The sequence below is a fragment of the Ambystoma mexicanum genome, chromosome 3q (genome assembly GCF_040938575.1).
Source record: "Ambystoma mexicanum isolate Mex_15411 chromosome 3q, UKY_AmexF1_1, whole genome shotgun sequence".
NCBI lineage: Eukaryota > Metazoa > Chordata > Amphibia > Caudata > Ambystomatidae > Ambystoma > Ambystoma mexicanum.
This window is the reverse complement of record NC_090926.1, coordinates 1287346281-1287364650: the sequence shown is the minus strand read 5'-3', so window position 1 is coordinate 1287364650 and position 18370 is coordinate 1287346281.

The window sequence follows — 18370 nt, the reverse complement described above, 5'->3', positions numbered from 1 at the left end:
ACACAATCATTTGCCGCAGGGGTACTGGTACACAATACTGGGGCATTGGCAGGATTCGAATCAGAAAAGGCTAAAGTACGTGGATGTTGGCCATAGAGCGAAAAAAACGGGGAAAACCCAGTGGACGAGTGCAGGGCGTTGTTATATGCAAATTCCGCAAAATGAAGAGACTCAAGCCAGGTATTCTGGAATTGCAAAGTTAAGCACCTTAAGTACTGTTCCAAGACCTGGTTTACTCTCTCAGTTTGGCCGTCGCTTTCTGGATGGTAAGCTGAAGAGAAGCGGGCATCTATACCTAGTAGTTTGGTAAGAGCCAACCAGAAACGTGAGGTGAACTGAGACTCCCTGTCTGACACAATGACAATCGGCAAACCGAACAGACAGAAAACAGATTCAAAGAACATTCGAGCCAATGAGGGAGCAGTAGGAATGCCTTTACATGGTAAAAAACGGGCCATTTTTGTGTATGCGTCTACTACCACCCAAATCGTGTCGGAGCCTTGTATTCGTGGTAGATCAGTTATCAGGTCCATGGACACCGTATGCCATGGTTTCGGGGGTATGGGCAATGGTTGTAGCAGTCCCAGTGGACGACCCTTCCGAGTCTTGCATTGTGCGCATATAGAGCAGGTGTTAACATATGTCTCCACTTCTCACCGCATCGATGGCCACCAGCACCAGCGTTTCAACAACTCCAGAGTACGTCGCTAACCTGGGTGGCCATTGATAGGAGCATTGTGGGACCACTCTAAGGCCTGGTTGTGAGAGTCACTGGTGGGGAGGAACAGTTTTCCTTGAACAAAAGGCAACCCATCCTGCATAACGGTATCCCAATCATCCAATACTTGGGGATGTTGTATAACCCATTGGCGTATAGCCGTTATCATAGACGGAGATGGAGTACAGGTACAAACAACATGGCCTTTACCTAAGAGAGTTTCGGGATATGAAGGGAGAGGTATCCCCCCAGGTGAACGGGACAGAGCATCCGCTTTACCATGTGACAAACCCGGTCTGTGTTTGACAAGCAAGTCGTATGCAGCAAAAAAGAGGTACCAACGAACTTGTCTACTATTGGCGCATTTCAGAGACGCTAGGTCCTGTACGTTTTTATGGTCTGTGTAGACGATGGTCTGATGTTTTGCCCCAGAAGATGGTGTCTCCAGACCAAAAAGGCGTCTCTGATGGCCAGGAGCTCCTTTTCAGTGACCATATAGTGAGTTTCGGTCAGTGTGAATTTCCTGGAATGGTAGGCCACCGGGTATAGTGCTCCGGTGGTAGGACAAGGCCCCTAAGGCAAAGGAAGAAGCATCTGCTTCTTCGATATACAGAAGCTCTGGGTCAGGATGCTGCAGGACTGGGGCCGTGGTGAACGAGGTTTTAAGGGAGTCGAAGGCTGCTTGATGTGCATCGGTCCATATAAATGGTACTGCAGGACTGGTTAATGCGGTTAATGGTGCCACAATAGAGGAAAAATTTGCGATGAACTTCCGGTAAAAATTTGCGAACCCTAGAAAGGATTGTAATTGTTTCAATGTAACAGGTACTGGCCAATTTGTGATAGCCTGGACTTTGGATCGGTTCATTGTTAGCCCCCCAGGTGAAATATGGAAACCCAGGAATTCAACTTCAGCTGTATGAAACAGACATTTCTCAGGTTTAGCGTATAGCGAGTTCTTCCTGAGTCTTGTGAGTACCTCTCTGACATGAAGGACGTGTTCGGCCAATGTTTGGGAGAAGATCAGTATGTCGTCCAGATACGCCACGACATAAACATCCAGAATATCACTAAATATATTGTTTACCAATCGTTGGAAAATGTCAGGGGCATTACAGAGGCCAAAAGGCATCACCATGTATTCATACAATCCTTGGCGAGAGCAGAAGGCAGTCTTCCACTCATCACCAGGTCGCATGCGGACTAAATTGTATGCCCCCCGGAGATCTAGTTTGGTATAGATGGAAGCATTGGTCAACTTGTCTAACAGGGTAGAGATGAGTGGGATAGGGTAACGTTTCTTTATGGTGATCGCATTCAGGCGTCTGTAATCTACACAGGGGCGGAGATCGCCTTCTTTTTTCGGGACAAAAAAAATGGGGCTGGCCACGGGTGATGAAGAAGGCCTGATATGACCTAAATGTAGGGCGTGGTGGATGTATTCTTTAAGGGACGTTTCTTTAGATGGTGATAGTGAATATATGCGTCCTTTGGGAAGTTATGCCCCATCGATTAGGTCAATAGAACAATCATACGGTCTGTGAGGGGGCAGTATCTCGGCAGATGTTTTATCAAAAACCAAATGGAAATCATGGTATTCTGGGGGTACTCCTGACAAAGTGGCTCCCACCGTGTGGGTTGTTTCGGGTGGGTCGTTCTCCCCTACAGGGGCTAAGTGTAGGCCCCCAAGTGCCCTCGCAGGGTTGTTGAAATCTTCTTCCAGGAAACAAAAGTGTTGGCAAATGTCTGATTCAAAAGAAACCTGCCCCGTACCCCAGTCGATGAGTGGGTTATGCTTTTTTAACCAGGGAAGGCCTAGGATTATCCCGAACTGTGGTGTGGATATCACATCAAAGTGTTAAGAAAGGAAGAAGGCAATGAATATGGCAAGGGAAATGTGCATGGAATCACACAGTGAACAACTTTGAATCTAACAATGTGCATACAATACCCAAGACTTGTGTATACTAAAACCCAGGAGTGCAAATAGAGTGAAACAATAATACCAATATATGAAAAGGGATGTGGGGTAAGCACTTAGTACCTCCTTATGACTGAAAGGAAAGTCGGCAAACTCCTTACCCACTATGCTATTACAGATACTGAGAGCGCTAAGCCCACGTAGAGGGCAAGCAAGGACAGGATCTGTGAGCTGACACTCTGCATGATACTGAATAAGGAACTTAGAAACAGTACTCACGAGGACCGGAAAGACCACTTGAATGTCAGTAAACCCACGAACCCAGTGGATCAAACAGGGACCCTGAAGTCTATAACAGCAATGGGTGAAGGAAACTAAATACACAAGACCCTAGACAAGGGGCAAGTAGGAATAGTGATTATAGAATAGTGAGGAAAACAAAGGGCGTTCACACTGGGACTGGTTACAACAGCACCCCACACCTAATAATCAATGGGAAATAAATGCAGAAGTGCAATGGAAAACATGGAATGGATCCCAATAGAAAGTAAGGATCAGGAGCAGGGAAAATGATATCACAAAAGGAAACCTTTCCCACCCATCCAAGGAGAAAAGGCAGGAAGCTAACTCTAAAAAGGGAAAGACTAATGCATCAAGTTTTTCAGTAGCAAAGGACAGCTTCAAAGAAACAGAGAACACGGGCAAATTGGGCAGCATCAAAGGGTAAAGCACAGAGAAAGGCTGCCTGAAGACAGAGGAAGACAGAAAGGGAAATCCAGAAAGCAGAAATCAATTAAGCACATAAATCCGAAATCCAGGGCAGAGGAACAAGAAACAGGAACTAGGAACCAGGCACAAAAACTAGGAACCAAGAACAAGGGACCAGTCACAACAGGAACACTGCAACAATGACCAGCACTGGACTGAAGTAAACTGAGGGTTTTAAAGCTCCTTAACGAGCACACCCCTCAGGTGTGCCGCCTGCTGCACCTGCAGCCACAGGTGTTGCCTATCCTCCACCCAACCTTGTCCTGCAAGGGAGGAGGTGAAGCAGTGAGCCAGGCATTCTGGGAAGCACAGTCATTAGATTAAAGTAGCATGCTGGCTGCCAAAAACCTGGAATGGATCCGGAAGGGAAGTAACTTGGAAAATAAGGTTTTAGCGCTCCCAATTCATCACAGCATTGCAGCATAAGGTTCGGAGGAAATGTCCGGTAGGGAAAAAACCCCAAAACATGCCCCCAAGTGACGGGAACGGGAGCGAAGGGAGCGAGCCGTGACACAAAGGACAATTGTTCTTTATGGTTACCCTGAATAATCACGTCCATCTGGGCGGTCTGTTGTTTAATCGGACCAGAAATGAGAGAGGTCCCGTCCACAGTTTGGACTGGTTCGGGATGTGTCTTGGTCACTAGTGGAAGGTTCAATGCTTTGGCCAGAGGTATATCAATAAAGCAACCAGTAGCCCCTGAATCAATAACTATATGTACTGTGTGTGAACACTCCCTATCAGGATGAAGCACTGCCTGAACGACCACTGGTCTTACTGGGCCGAAGGTAGGAACCCTGGGGTTGTGAATCGAGCTTGTCTTGTCCCCCATACTCAAGGACGAGCTTTCTGAAAACCCGAGGACTTGTTCTTCGGGCGTCTTGGGCACTCTTTGACGAAATGACCACTGAGTCCAGAGTAGAAGCATGCGTTGTCTGTTCTCCGACGCTCCCTTTCGGTCTGAGTGATGGGACTTCGTAGACCACCTATTTGCATGGGTTCACTTGCACCATCCGGCGGAGAGGGCAAGGGTTTACCTGAAAAACCAGATTCCGCCCGACATTCGGTCTTCCGAGCGTCTACCTGAAGAGTTAGGTCTACTAGTTCGGGATATGCATCAGGAAGGGAAGGGATGACGGAAAGAGCGTCCTTCATAGCGTTACACAGACCTTTGTAAAATACCACAGCTTTCTTGTTTTCAGGCCATGAAGTCTCAGCTGACAATTGGTTGAAGCGTGTGATGTATTCTATTAAGGTTTGTCTGTCTTGGGATAGTTCTAGGAGCTCTAGATCCCGGGACTGGGCTTTGTACCTGGTATCGAATACTTTGGCCAACTCGCTCATCAGGAGATCAAAATCGTAAAGGGCTGGGTGGTTGTTCTCAAGAAAAGGATTAGCCCAGGTCAAATGGGATAGCAAAAAGGCAGCTTTTGTGGTGGAATCATGGAACACCAGTGGTCGGCAAAGAAAGTGAAGTTTACACTGATTAATAAAAGTGCGATATTTTCTAGGATCTCCCTGGAACTTCTCAGGAGGTGCCAATGGAAACTGAGTAGGTAACACCGCGGGAGTAGGTGGTGTAGGAGGTACAGAGGGACCCGGTGTTGGTGTTGCCTGATCGCCAAACTCGGCATCTGCCGGTAAAGGGTTGCGGATACTTTGGATATTATCTAAGCGATGATGTATCGTGGTTGTGGCAGCCGCCACTTCGGTTCTAAGGGATGCAACAGCTTGAATTAGAGCAGCCACAGGGTCCCCGGCAGCGGGTTCCATCGTCTGGACGACCAAAAAAAAGGGCTTCACAGTCTGTCAAGACTTGATGGTCGTGTAGCCGATGAAACCTCCGTCCCCAAGTACCACTCGAGCAAACAAGAAATTACTGCCCGAGCGGTCCTTGAGGCCACAGGTGGTGGATTTTCGTCAGTCGGAACCAGGAATGCCGGAAGATGCCCCCTATGACCACTGTAAGGCAAACACGAAGCTAGGTCATAAACACAGAACCCCAGACTTGTATATGAATATGTAATAAGTCTACAATAGGGCTTACCCTTAGGAGTTGGTCGGGACTTAATAATGGTGTAAGGATGTTTGTCGGAGGCAGCCGGCAAGGGTGACGACCAGATGACAGTTTGGTAAAGCACTTAGTAGGAATGAAATCACCACCTTACGTAGAAGCCAGAAAACATAAGGCAATCAGTTGAAAAGTGCATAATCCAAGAACAAAGTTCATAAGACAAGGGCAATCCAATAGCAATCCAGGGATGGAAATGTGGTCGAATCCAGGAGAAAATAGTTCCAAACAAAGGTACCGTAAAGGAAGAAGCCAAATCAGAGTCCAAGATCAATCCGAGGTCAGTGGTAGTAGTCTGTAATCCGCAATCCGTAATGCGCACAACAGGATCAGCTGTGAAGCGCTGGAGGGCAGTCAGCGCGTCCTTTTTGAACGCTGACTAATGATCACGTGACTCTCATCATCCGTCACGTGATCGAACGTGCTGAAGGAGGAGCTCTCAGGTGCCGGCAACGGAGACGTTGTAGAATGCCCGTGGCGCGTCTCCATGGCAACTGCCAACGCCGGAATGGAAACCAACGCTGAGATGGCAAGAACCGGCATCGCTGACCTTGTCCCATTCCTTGCCGGTAGGCCTGCAGGGGAGAGTATGTCCTGGCATGTATTTTGGTGGTGATAGTGGGGGCTGGATTATGAGATGTGTCCATGGAACGCGTGGATGAAGGTGGGGGTGTGACAACAAGGCAGATAAGATGCTAACAAATAGACTAAGAACCCAAAGAACAGAGAGGCGGGTGGATAGGATCAAAACAAAAGATGGTGGTCTTGTGCACTCCCCAGAAGGTATAGCCGATCAATTTGCTGATTAGTATGCATATCTGTATACTTCAGAGGGAGAAAGGGATGGAGCTGGGATGGGGTAATACATACACAAGGCCGATCTAACACACCTCACAACTGCGGAACACGCCCTCTTAGAATCCTGTATAATCCCCCAAGAAGTCCAAGCGGCAATTAAGCACCTCCCACCCAGAGGGGCTCCAGGTGATGATGTGTACACAATTGGCTTCTACAAACATTTCACAAAGACCCTATCGCCTCATCTTGCCAAGCTGTTCAACCATATATGGGACTCTGGCCAGGCCCCGCCCTCCTTCTCAGTAGCACATATAGTAGTGCTCCTAAAAGCAGAGAAAGATCCTGCCTTATGCAAATCTTACCGTCCAATCTCACTTCTAAACACAGACGCCAAGATTTATGTGAGAGTCCTGGCCACTCGAATGGAAGACCTGATTGCACGCCTGATCCATCTAGACCAAGTGGGTTTCATTAAAGCGGGACAAGGGTCAGATGCCATAAGAATAACACTAGACATCATGGATCACTCCAAAAGAACAATGGGGGATCATGGGCTCTTGAGTGTTGATTCGGAAAAGGCCTTTGACCGGGTGGAGTTGGCTTTCCTTTGAGCTACCCTCGAAAATATGGGGTTTGGTAAGCGATTCATTACAGGGATACAAGCAATGCACGTCAACCCTAAAGGTAGAGTGGCTGTGAACAATGATCTCTCAAGAGAATTTAGCCTGACTAGAGGAACTAGGCAAGGTTGCCACCTGTCCCCATTTCTCTATGCCTTGTCGATCGAGCCCCTGGCCAACATGATAAGGAAGGACCCGTCCATCAAGGGGGTTACGATCAGCGACACAGAACATAAATTGGCCATGTTCGCCTACGACATCATGCTCTTCCTCCATGACCCCACCGTATCAATACCTTGCCTGATGCGGCTAATCAAAGACTTTGGAAAATGGGCAGGTCTTAAAGTCAACGAAGAGAAATCATCCCTCTTCACATATGGAGCCCCAATGAACCTCAGAGAATAAGACACGCTAGCAGGGGGTATACCCATAACGCAAAAGGACCTGACATACCTGGGTATCAACATTACTAAGAACCTTGAAGATCTCTACGAAGCAAACTTGCCCCCATTGTTATGGGAACTAAGGAATGAGCTAGAAAGATGGGGCAAGCTCACAGTATCCTGGCTAGGCCGCTTGAATGCCATAAAGATGGTGATACTGCCCAAAATCCTATACTACTATCACATGCTACCAGTCGCCGTCCCGGCAGTACACTTCATTGAGCTGCGAGGAATGTTCACGAAATTCCTCTGGCAGGGGGAAAAACAATGCATCGCCTACAAGACTAATCCAATCAAAGGAAAAAGGAGGAGTTGGGCTACCGGACCCCTACACCTATTACCGGGCATCACAGTACCAAGCCCTCATTCCACATCTTAGAGGGGACAAGCAGAAGCAATGCGTGGCCATTGAAAACTGCAGACTCAGGCCAGTATCGCTTGGGGAATGGTTATGGGCCCCGGAAAAAGCATTCCCAAAGAGCGTACTGAATCATGTTGCAATGGGCCCCATCATGAAGATCTGGTGAAACAAGAGGGAAATGAGGGATCTCACCATGTGGCCTTCCCGACTGAGCTGTATTTGGGCCCTGCTGGTCAGAGACAAAATTCAGGACCCGATCCGATATCAGAAATGGTACGAGTGGGGCTTCAAAAGAGTGGTGCAAATCATAAAGAAGGAAGGGTGTGTAACGATTCAAGAACTGGAGGGAAGCCTAACAACAGGGTCCTCTGAGAGTGTTCATGTTCCTCCAACTAAAGGGGGTGCTCATGGCGCCATTATGGAAGGACAAACTTCAAAGAGACCTCACCGCCTTTGAATGCATACTTAATGAGACTCAATCGAGTAGAGAGCTCACTTCGCACTTCTATGGTTCTCTGATAGCCGAGAAACAAAACAGCCTAGAGAGTCTCAAAAAAGATGCGAAAGAGACTTAGGGCCACTATTGTCGGATCAGCTCTGGGCCAGAATGTGCACGACAGTGCAACAAACATCGGCCTCAGCACAGTGCAAACTGCATCTCATCACGCTACTGCATAGGTGGCATTATGACCCACTGAGGCTCTCCAAAATGTTCGAGCAAACCAGCCCTCAATACTGGAGGGAATGAAGAGACGCTGCAGACTACTGGCATATGCGGTGGTCCTGGCCGAAAACACAGACATACTGGAGTGAGGTGCTGGCATGGATCAAGAGCATAGAAGGGATTGCCAGGGCCCTCGGCCCAAGGCTGGTGCTGTTTGGTCTCGAAGATCAAGAAGGTCAGCTGATTAAAGTTCCCCACGTGACCTGTTTCCTACTACTTGCAGCCAGGGTCTGTCTCACAATCAGTTGGAAAGTCAAAAGCCTCCCCACGGAGCGTACATGGGCCCGGAAAGCCAGAGAACTTTATCAAATGGAGAACATTACAGGGGCCATCCATGGACAATTCCAGAGTAGAGAAATGGAATGGGCCACTTTCCTGGAGGCATATTAAAGTCCCAAGGTTACACCAAACGCCAGGGCCCCCCAAGATCTTTAATGCCCTGGAACTGTGAACTTGTGCGTGTGCTCAACCGTGTCTCCTTAGGGGGGATAGGTGGTGGGAGGAAGGGAGTTTCACCCAAATCCGTAGTTTTATGTTTAACTAGTCATGAGTGGATTCAAGTTGAAAGTGCTAAATATGTGATACACATATATGTCTGCTTTTGTACTCAAAATGACTAATAACAGTAATTTTAAAAAACAAAAAAAAATATTCCCTATCCTGGTGTGCCAGATTGAGAATGAATAAAAGTAATGGGTGGGTCCCTTCAGCGGTACCGTCTGCGGACTACCGTGCCAAAAATAGGCCTTGTATAGGTTTAAAAAGTTGAATAGATCATGAAAGAAGTGTCTCTAGGAGCTCTTGAAGGGTAAACTTTCAACTTGAAACACCTTATAATGGCCAAAAATGCAGTTTCAAACTGTCCGCTGTGACGCACACCATCCAAGAACACGCCGTCATGCTGCACGGGTGCGGTCACATGATGATGTCCGGGGCGTCCACGGCGGCGGGTGTCTGTGGACCCTGTCAAGCAGGAGATGCAGGGTGCATGCGCACTGATATCTGCAAAGGGGCATATTGTTTGCAGAGTAATTAAAAGTATGTCATGAGAGACCAGACATGCCCGAACAGGGCGCAATGTCTACAGACTAGGGCTTTTAAAGAAAAAATAAGAATTTATTACACAATGATATACAAGATATTTATAGTAGAAAAAGCAAACAAACAAATTATGAAAGGGATGGGGTATTAGAATGGGAAACATAAATGGGAGAGTGTTACATCCTGTTACCGGCGCTGGTCTCTCTGGCACCGCGGCCAACTCTACGATTCCTTGTTTGTGGTTTCCCCTAGATGGTCAATGGTATTCCCTGTTCCTCTTTGGCAGACGGAGCAGTTTCTGCAAGCACACTCCTGGCGTCGACAGCTGATCATGTGACCACATATAGCAATCTGAGTGAAGCGGCTCAGTGCGTCGCTACTCTTAGGGAAGACGCTTTGTAAATTGGTGCTTACTAGGATTGCAGATTTCTTTTCTACTTAATATCTCAATTTTAATTTCCTTTTCTTTGTGGGTACTTAGGTCTGTTCAACCTCGACTCCAGCGACTCTCCGCTATCAGAGACTTCTCTGCGAATTTCTCCGGGGATCTGCATGAGACTATTTCAGTAATCACGCTCAAGATGTTTCCTTCGCCTTTTCTCCTCAGCCACCTGTTAGGCAGAATCATATGCAGTATCCTTAGGGAACACTACATACAATTAAGTCTACAAGTGATAGTACAATTTCACCTTTGCTACAAGCCTGTATTACACAGTTATAGTGGTAGCAGTGGCTGAGCAGCCAAACGTATCTCAAGAGCAAATGAGCAGTAGCAGAGATTACACAAAGGACTACAATTACTGTGACTCAAACAAACACAGACTCAAGGTTTCTGGTTAAATAATATAAGTACATTTATTTTTAAACCATCTGTTCACAAAACACTTCACTTCTATTAAATAATACCACACTCTAAATATACTAGACACAACCAATTCCTCTGGTTCATGTCAATTCAAGGTAAGTACAGTAGGATTTGACAGACCAGTGTTTTGAAACAAAGACGTTACCGTGGGTTAATAGGCAATCACTTTTTGACAGTAATGACAGTTCGGTCTACGAAAGAAAAGCGTACCCGTGGGAAGAAATGCACCCGAAGTCAAACACACTTAGCACACAGAATTAAAACCAGGGAATAGTGGATAAAAATCATTGGCAATACTTTTGTCAAGGCAATAGAATCAAAGGACGTTTTCTAAGAGGCAGATAAAAGTCAATAGGCCTGTGCCAGTGTCAAATGGAGCAGGGGCTCTGTTGTCGAGGATGACACGGTTAGAATAGTTCAAGAGTAACATTGCCAGGAGTACTTGATTTTGTCAGAGGGAAGCAAAAGCTATAAGACGGAAGGAAGAAAGGACAAGCCTTCGGAAAGGAAAAGGTTTCACCCCGATTCCTTAAGGTCGGATGGAGAGAACGACCAAATGGACACAGTACCTTATTCGGATGAAGAAAGCTGGTGCTACGGCAGTTGTTCCTGGTAGTTCCTGCAGACTCAAAGCTTCAGTCGTGGTGACAAGAATGAGGACGTCTGGAGTGATCTGCACCACCCAGGGATGAAGCCAGCAGCAGCAAAGCAACAATGAATAAAAGGTGCGCTCCTTAAAAACAGGAGAGGGCTCTTCTGATGGCTATCCAGACCACTACAGCTTTGTGCAGTGATTTCGACCCAGAAGAGGATTCTCTAGATGTAGAAGGTGAGCTGGTTGATCCCACCAGGCTCAAGGGAAGAAGACTCCATACTGGATCTTCTCTGTCGTTGAAGGGTAGATAGCTCAGGACTGCAGCAGGGCTTCACTGGGATTCAGGAGTTGCAGCAGCCGTCTTCCTCTCCACTTCTCTTCAGTTCTTGTAGTTCCAGTGGCGACCCTGTGCAGCAGGTTACTAAACCGCTGCCTCATATTCAGCCCAGACGCCACAGGAGGGCTTCTTTGTAGAAGCCGCCAAAGGACGGCGAACAGAGAAACCAAACCTGGTTTGGCGCGAAAAGCAAACAACAAGAAAGACCTTTCCAACAAGGAATGGCAAAAAACCATGCTAGGACCCATGATAAAAATGATATGGGGTAGTGGGTTTTATGTTCACATCTGTCACCAGAGCCAGAACATTAACACGGGAATCCGTGTAAAAATAATAGTTACCACTTCCACCAGCCATGTCAAATCGGGAAGGGGGACACAAAAGTGCCCCTTGAGTTACAGAAAGACAGGGGAAAGATATTCCCCTCCCGTACTCCATTGTAAGATATTGTAAAATGGTTTGTATTGAATCTGTATTTTAAAAGGACTAGTAAAGACAATGGTGACTTTACATGTTTCTGGGGGACAGTAGTCATCCCCAGAAAAGGAGTTCACAAGGGAACTCTAAAAGACATCCCTGTGTCACTGCACTAAAGGTGCTGTGTGACACACAAGTAAAAAGATGATGCCTAGGGAGTTGGTGACACTCCATAGCCCATGAGCACAAAAAGTACAACACACACAAAAATACACTGTAAGAGTGGGAAAAAAGGCTCACACTCTTCCCAGGTGGAAAAAATAAACCCCAGAAATCCAGCAAAGCTGCTGAGGGACTCACTAGGTAAGGGAAATTAGCCATAAATGAGCATTCTCCCTAACACCTCCATATGGTCCCCACCTCACGGTACTTGAGCTCTGTAACCATGTATTTAAAATAAATTCTTCTGACTCTTCCATAGCGCTCAATACTCACAAACTAATCCGTCTCGCCTGCTTACATGGTTTTCGCCTCTACTATACCCGCTGCTCGTCAGAGTACTCTCTCTCAGTTTCCTCACCGTACTGACTTGAGTGCGGAGCGGCTTCTATAGGTATCCGATTGGCGCCTTTCGTTTCACCATTTAGGAACTCTTTTCCCTTACTTACTTGTGACTCTCTTTACTAGGAAGCCTTCCGTTTATGTCTGCATCATACCTCCCACATACCTGCTACAGATCGTAGGTGGGTGGTACTCCTGTGGACTTTATTTATTCTTCTTTTCCTCAATCAGATCTCCTCTTGCTTGTTACATTTTCTTCTTAGTGCGACCTAATCTGTGGAACATTCCCAGTGATTACTCTTCACGTCATCCAGACCATCGAAGGCTGATATCGGCGTAACACTCTAATCCAGTCTCTGAAAGTCAGAACCCTTGAATCTCCATTCCACAGACTGGCTCAGGGTTTTCTTCCCCAGAGGATTTCCCTGGGAGTACTGCCCCCTCTCCTCCTGGTTTTCTTCGGACAGAGGGAGGTATAATTTACAGGGAAATCTTTGCTATCTTTGAAATAACATCTTCCAAGTCACTGCTGCCTGTCCAGGTTAGAGGATTCTGTTGTTTACTTGATTATCGGTCTAAGACCTTAACAGAGAGTTTGGAATTTCGATAATGTCATCCTCTGGGGAGGGAGGAAGGGAGAGAGGGAGAAGAGTTCATCAAAGCGTCTTTTAGTTATGTTGTGTGAATTTGATTGGGGTGATTGCTGTGGTAAGGGGATCAGGTACAAGTAGGACAGGGATAATCAACACTTCTAAGAACATCATTTTTTACATAATGTAAAAGTTCTTTAAAGTCATTGGTAAATTCATCCATTTTCCCATCGGAATTGAAGATCGCCATGGTCATTCCCCCGATGAAAAAATCCTCACTGGACCCATCCCTCTTTTCTAATTCTAGTCCTATCTCTCTACTTCCTTTTTCTATGAGGTTTTTGGAATCTTTGGTTTCTGCTCTTCTGTCCCCATATCTGGAATCCTCTAAACTTTCTTACCTTGTCCAATCAGGTTTTAGGTCTGGTCGGGGCACCAAAAGTGTACTTGTTTCGGGTCTGGATGACATCTCCAGACTGGTTGATGCAGATGGGGTCGGTGCACTGATTCCTTTAGATCTGTCAGCCGCGTTTAACACCCTAGACCACCTCACTCTGCTTACTCGCCTGACTCAGATTGTATCTCGGGTCAGGTGTTAGCTTGGTTTTCAACATTCTTGGCCGATCGCACACAGGTTCTTTCTCTTGCTTCCTTTCTTTTGGACTCCAGCCACCTTACCTGTGGGGTTCCGCAGGGCTCCGCCTTGTCTCCCATTCTCTTCAACATTTACATCTGGCCATTGATCTGTCTCATCCACTTCCTCAGCGTCAGGTGCTACTCCTATGCCCATGACACTCAGATCCTGATACAATTAGATCTTGATTGGACTGAGGTGTTGTCGTGTCTCCATCAGTGCCTGACTGTGTGGGTGAGTGGATGAGTCGCACTGGTTGAGGTTGAATGGGGACAAGATGGAGGTGATGGTGGTAGGCACCCCCCCTGATCCTACACTTTGGGTGTCTTCTTTTTGTCCTTCATCCCTTGGTGCTCTTCCTATCCCTGTGACTAAGGTGAAGAATTTGGGAGTAATTCTTTCAGCCTCTCTTTCCATGAATGACCAAGTATCTGCAGTATGAAAAGCAGGTAATTTCCATCGCAAAACACTAAGGTGCTTCCTATGCTACTGGCTATCTCCGCCCCCCAGTGGTTGCAGCCTTGGTGCTAAGCAGATTGGATTATTGTAATTCTTTATATCTTGCACATCCCAACGGTATGATCCAACGGCTTCAATGCCTTCAAAACTTGACCGGCTGGGAGGCAACAGGGTCTCCTTACGGGGCCCATATTTCCCTGGTGCTGCGTGCCCTACATTGGCTTCCAGTCTAGCAATGGATCAAGTTTAAGGCACTTTGCATTGTTTATCGGGTGCTGGATGGACAGGGGGCAGAATACCTCTGGTCCTAATTTACCCGGTATCTTCCTTCCTGTCCTTTGCATTCGGCATCGGCCGGTTTGCTTCTTGTGCCGATTTTCTGTCAATCACGCATTGGGGGGCAGGCTTACTCAGTTGTTGCAGCGCAAATCTGGAATAACTTACCATTGACAGTAAAACACTTTTCTAATCACTTAACGTTCAGGATGGCACTAAAACATTTTTGTTCTAGTCCACTTTTGCTTTTGGAAGATGACTTTCTACCTCCCTCTCTAGCGCCAAGATACCTCTGGGTGACCGTGTGCTGTACAAATTTCATTAACATAACATAACATCCAATTTTGAAGACAATATCATTATTTGATCCTGTAGAGTTGGGGTTTGGGATTGTTTTTTTGATTGTTGGGATTCTGCATAATTAATCTCTGGTGTAGTGTCTTCATGTAAACTATGTACTATAAGAAAAGAAGAAATATTATTTCAATGAGCTCTCTATAAATTACACCATTTGTTTTTATTGAAAGATGTATTTGCTGTGCATACGAACTGTGCCCTGAACGTTCGTTTTTGGAGTCCTTGGAGTCCTTTTCTTACTGGCACTGCGAGTTTTCAATAACTCTTGCCAGCTCGCATCCACTTCCTGGAGGAGGTGGGGCCCAGACTCGATCACCTGACCAGTCACGTGACCTCAGCCCGAGTGAAAAGTCCGTCCCAGCCACCCTCGCGGCGTAAGCCCTGGAGGCAGAAGGGCTGGTGCTGTTAGGCTGTTGGGCGTATTGTGGCGTCAGCGTGCTGTGATTCGAAAGGTGCCTCCTGTTGTGTCCAGAAATTCCATCCATGGTGAAAAATAATGTAAGCAGATTACATCAGGAATAAGAAAATTATTTGCACATTCCACGCATAAAGACCATCCTGGTGGGGAGGAGAGTCGGACTAAGGCCGCTCCTTAAGCTGTCGGGCGTTCCCAAAACCAGGTGGTTATTTACATTTGACTGCCGCTCATCACTGATGACACTTTACATATAAAAAGCTAAATAATTCAGTCTTATACAATTAATGTATTTAATCAATGGTTAATTTTAATTTTGTTCTAAGTGTCATTTATGAAATATTGACTTTGATTTACTCTTAATCTTTCTTAGTAATGATATTTTATCATTTGTATTTTACAAACTGTGTTAAGCTATGTTTTATTGATAGCTCTATTTATAGTGACACTGTTTGAAGATATCCAGACCTCATATTATCTCATTTTGGGGCTGCAAAGATTCCTTCTCCCTTATTAGCCTTAGTAAATGGTGGGATCTATGAACATCAATTTTTTGAGGTTGTAGGAATATATATTATATATTTTATATTTTTGCGTAATCACTCTTGCACTTTTAACTATAACCCATCCTGAGTAGTATTTTGGCTGCTGTCTCGTTGCTTGGTGTGAGAACGGTTTATGATCTAAAGTGAGGTTATTATCCTACTTTTATATATTATTGATTGTGCTCCATTGTGTGACATGTCTCGACAAATTAACTCGTTGAAAACAGGAATGCCAGAGCACATGTCAAATATTTACAATCCTTTGTCCCCTCTAACAAAGAAAGCTTTAATTGATAAAAGACTCAAAGATAATAAAGACAGAAAGCGTGCGAATTCCCTAAATATGGATATTCGCACCTTCTGTACAAAAGATACTGTGGGGTTGGAAACATCTAAATCCCCACAAAGTAAGACAAATACATTGCTAATTCCGAGCTCGGTCTCGGTCATGGCTCCGCATTCAGCATGTCCTAGTGCTTCGGCCCTCGCTGAAATAGAGGAACCAATGACTGACACAAGAGCTTGTCTTGATAATGTACAACTAATGACCAGAGAAGTAACGGACGCCACGATTGCTATGGCATACACAACAGGAGAATTATTTATCTCCCAAGCAACTGACAATGTCGATACTCATTTTGAAGTGTGTCCTGTTAAATCGCCTACAGTTGCACCTATTTGTTCCGTTGCAGCTCAGCATTTACCGCAAGCTGAGTAAGTAAAAATAACAGCAGTAGGAGCCTTTGGTAATGACACTTTAGCGTCTCTGAATGCATCGAGTCCACTTGAATCAGTAACACCTGAGGTGATGTACATATGTTCCAATACGGGTGATCTGATCCAACTAGATGATAATTTACAAAAACCTCTAAGAATTACCCCTGACAAAGAACAAGTACCAAACACTATTCCAACATTGGCGAATGAGAATCAGGATTTATACAAATCACCAGTACTGTTTGAAAAATCTTCATCTAATATATCAAATGTCTCATTTATAGCTCCAACGCCTAGACGTACTAGATTTAACGAACCCGACAGTAATCATCCGTATTTTATACGCGATAGCCAGATGCCGTACAAAGACAATAGATTCTCTTTTCCTGAGGCTTCGGCACTGAATAATACTCTGAGTGCTATGAACACGGCCTTATTGTCGTTAGCAAAGCTATATGAATCATTGGACGAAAAAATGACAGGTCAGAACAAAGAGATTCAAATGTTACATTCACTTCTTAAAAAAGAGCCACAGACTCAAAAACTACCAATCTGTTCATGTACATTTGGGCCAAAAAATCAATCGACCCAAACAAATTCTTTACAAGATCTGGGTTTGATAGTAGATACTCCATTAAACACACCGAAACAAATAATAACTGCAAATGCAGTCATCCAGGGAGAAAGTGTCCAATTACCGTCGGTTAAACTGACAGAGGTAATTCCGAAAATACAAGGTGTATCTTTTGCACCCATGTTTACTACTTTGAAATTGCAACCTTCAGAATTTGTCCGGTCTCGCGAGCCGGATACAAGTTGTGCAACTCCACAAACAACCGTTAATAAGAAAAACCTGTCCAAAGTAAAACAAGCTGCAAAGCTAGTAATCTCTGCGAAGAAAAAAAGGAAATTGAACCTGAATATTGAAAATAATTGTAGGAGAAAGGAATCACTAAAATATCAACCGCTTGATGACTTGCTTGCCACTGTGACATTAACTTCCCAACCCCCAGTGGGACTTACTGGAAAAACCCCAATTGAGAGCATTGCGACGCAAGTTAAATCAATAAAGGGGCCCTCAACCTCCTCAGTTGCAAATGAAGAGCTGATTATGAGTACCACTGTGGCCCCAATTAAAACCAAAACACTACACGAAAATGCACCAAGCACTACGGTTGATATTATGCAGGATTTACGGGAAGAAATAAGAGCCGCTTGTGAAAGACATTCCAATGCAAATGAGGTTTTGGTACAGTCTTATACAGTACCCTATAGAGAAAACCAGGCTAACAAAAAGAATGGTGACATTTCAGAAGGGAAAAAGGTATATGCAAATGTGTCAAATGACAAAGACGGCGTGTTACAAGATCTGCGCGATGAAATACGAGCTTCCTTTCTAAAATACGCTAAAGAAAATGAAGCTCTTACAGAAACTATCAGATTAGCCAATCAGGGTTTATTTAATAAATCTGATCAGTGTAATCAAACTATAAGCAAGGAGAAATCTAATATAGAGCTCCTGTTGAGGGAACCAAAGATGCTACAAATGTCAGCCCCACATGACCTGATACATCAGGGGGCCGCGGGGCCTACAACCATCACCAGACAGCTCAAGAACCAGCAGAGCGAATCTGACCCCGGGGTTTCTAGGCATCTCGGCAAAAATCAATATAAAAATCATCATCGTCTCCTTATTAAATGCCGTGGTTACCCTTTTGCTACATATGATTTGACTTGAGCTAGCATTTTGAACATTTGTGCGGAAATTATCGCACTTGATGATCTAACCTCAGCCGATATTAGCCTGGTGGAATTTGTTAATGATACAAATCTAACAGAAGCACGGCTGTTTATTCCATCAAGAGTTGTACTAAATACCTTGTGGCTAGCCCGAACTGCATTTTATAACCTAGGTTTTATTTTATCACAAGATACAACTACTCAAGATATGAAACAATTAATTATTGACCGCCCAAAAATTAGAACATATGGCGATAATGCAACCTCACTGCTTACAGAAGATGGGCAAGCACAAAATGTATGGAGAGACGATAATCTCAATATGAGACTATAACAACCCCAGACACTGGAATCCATCAGCCTACTCTCCTGGAATACAAGAGGCCATAAACATTTT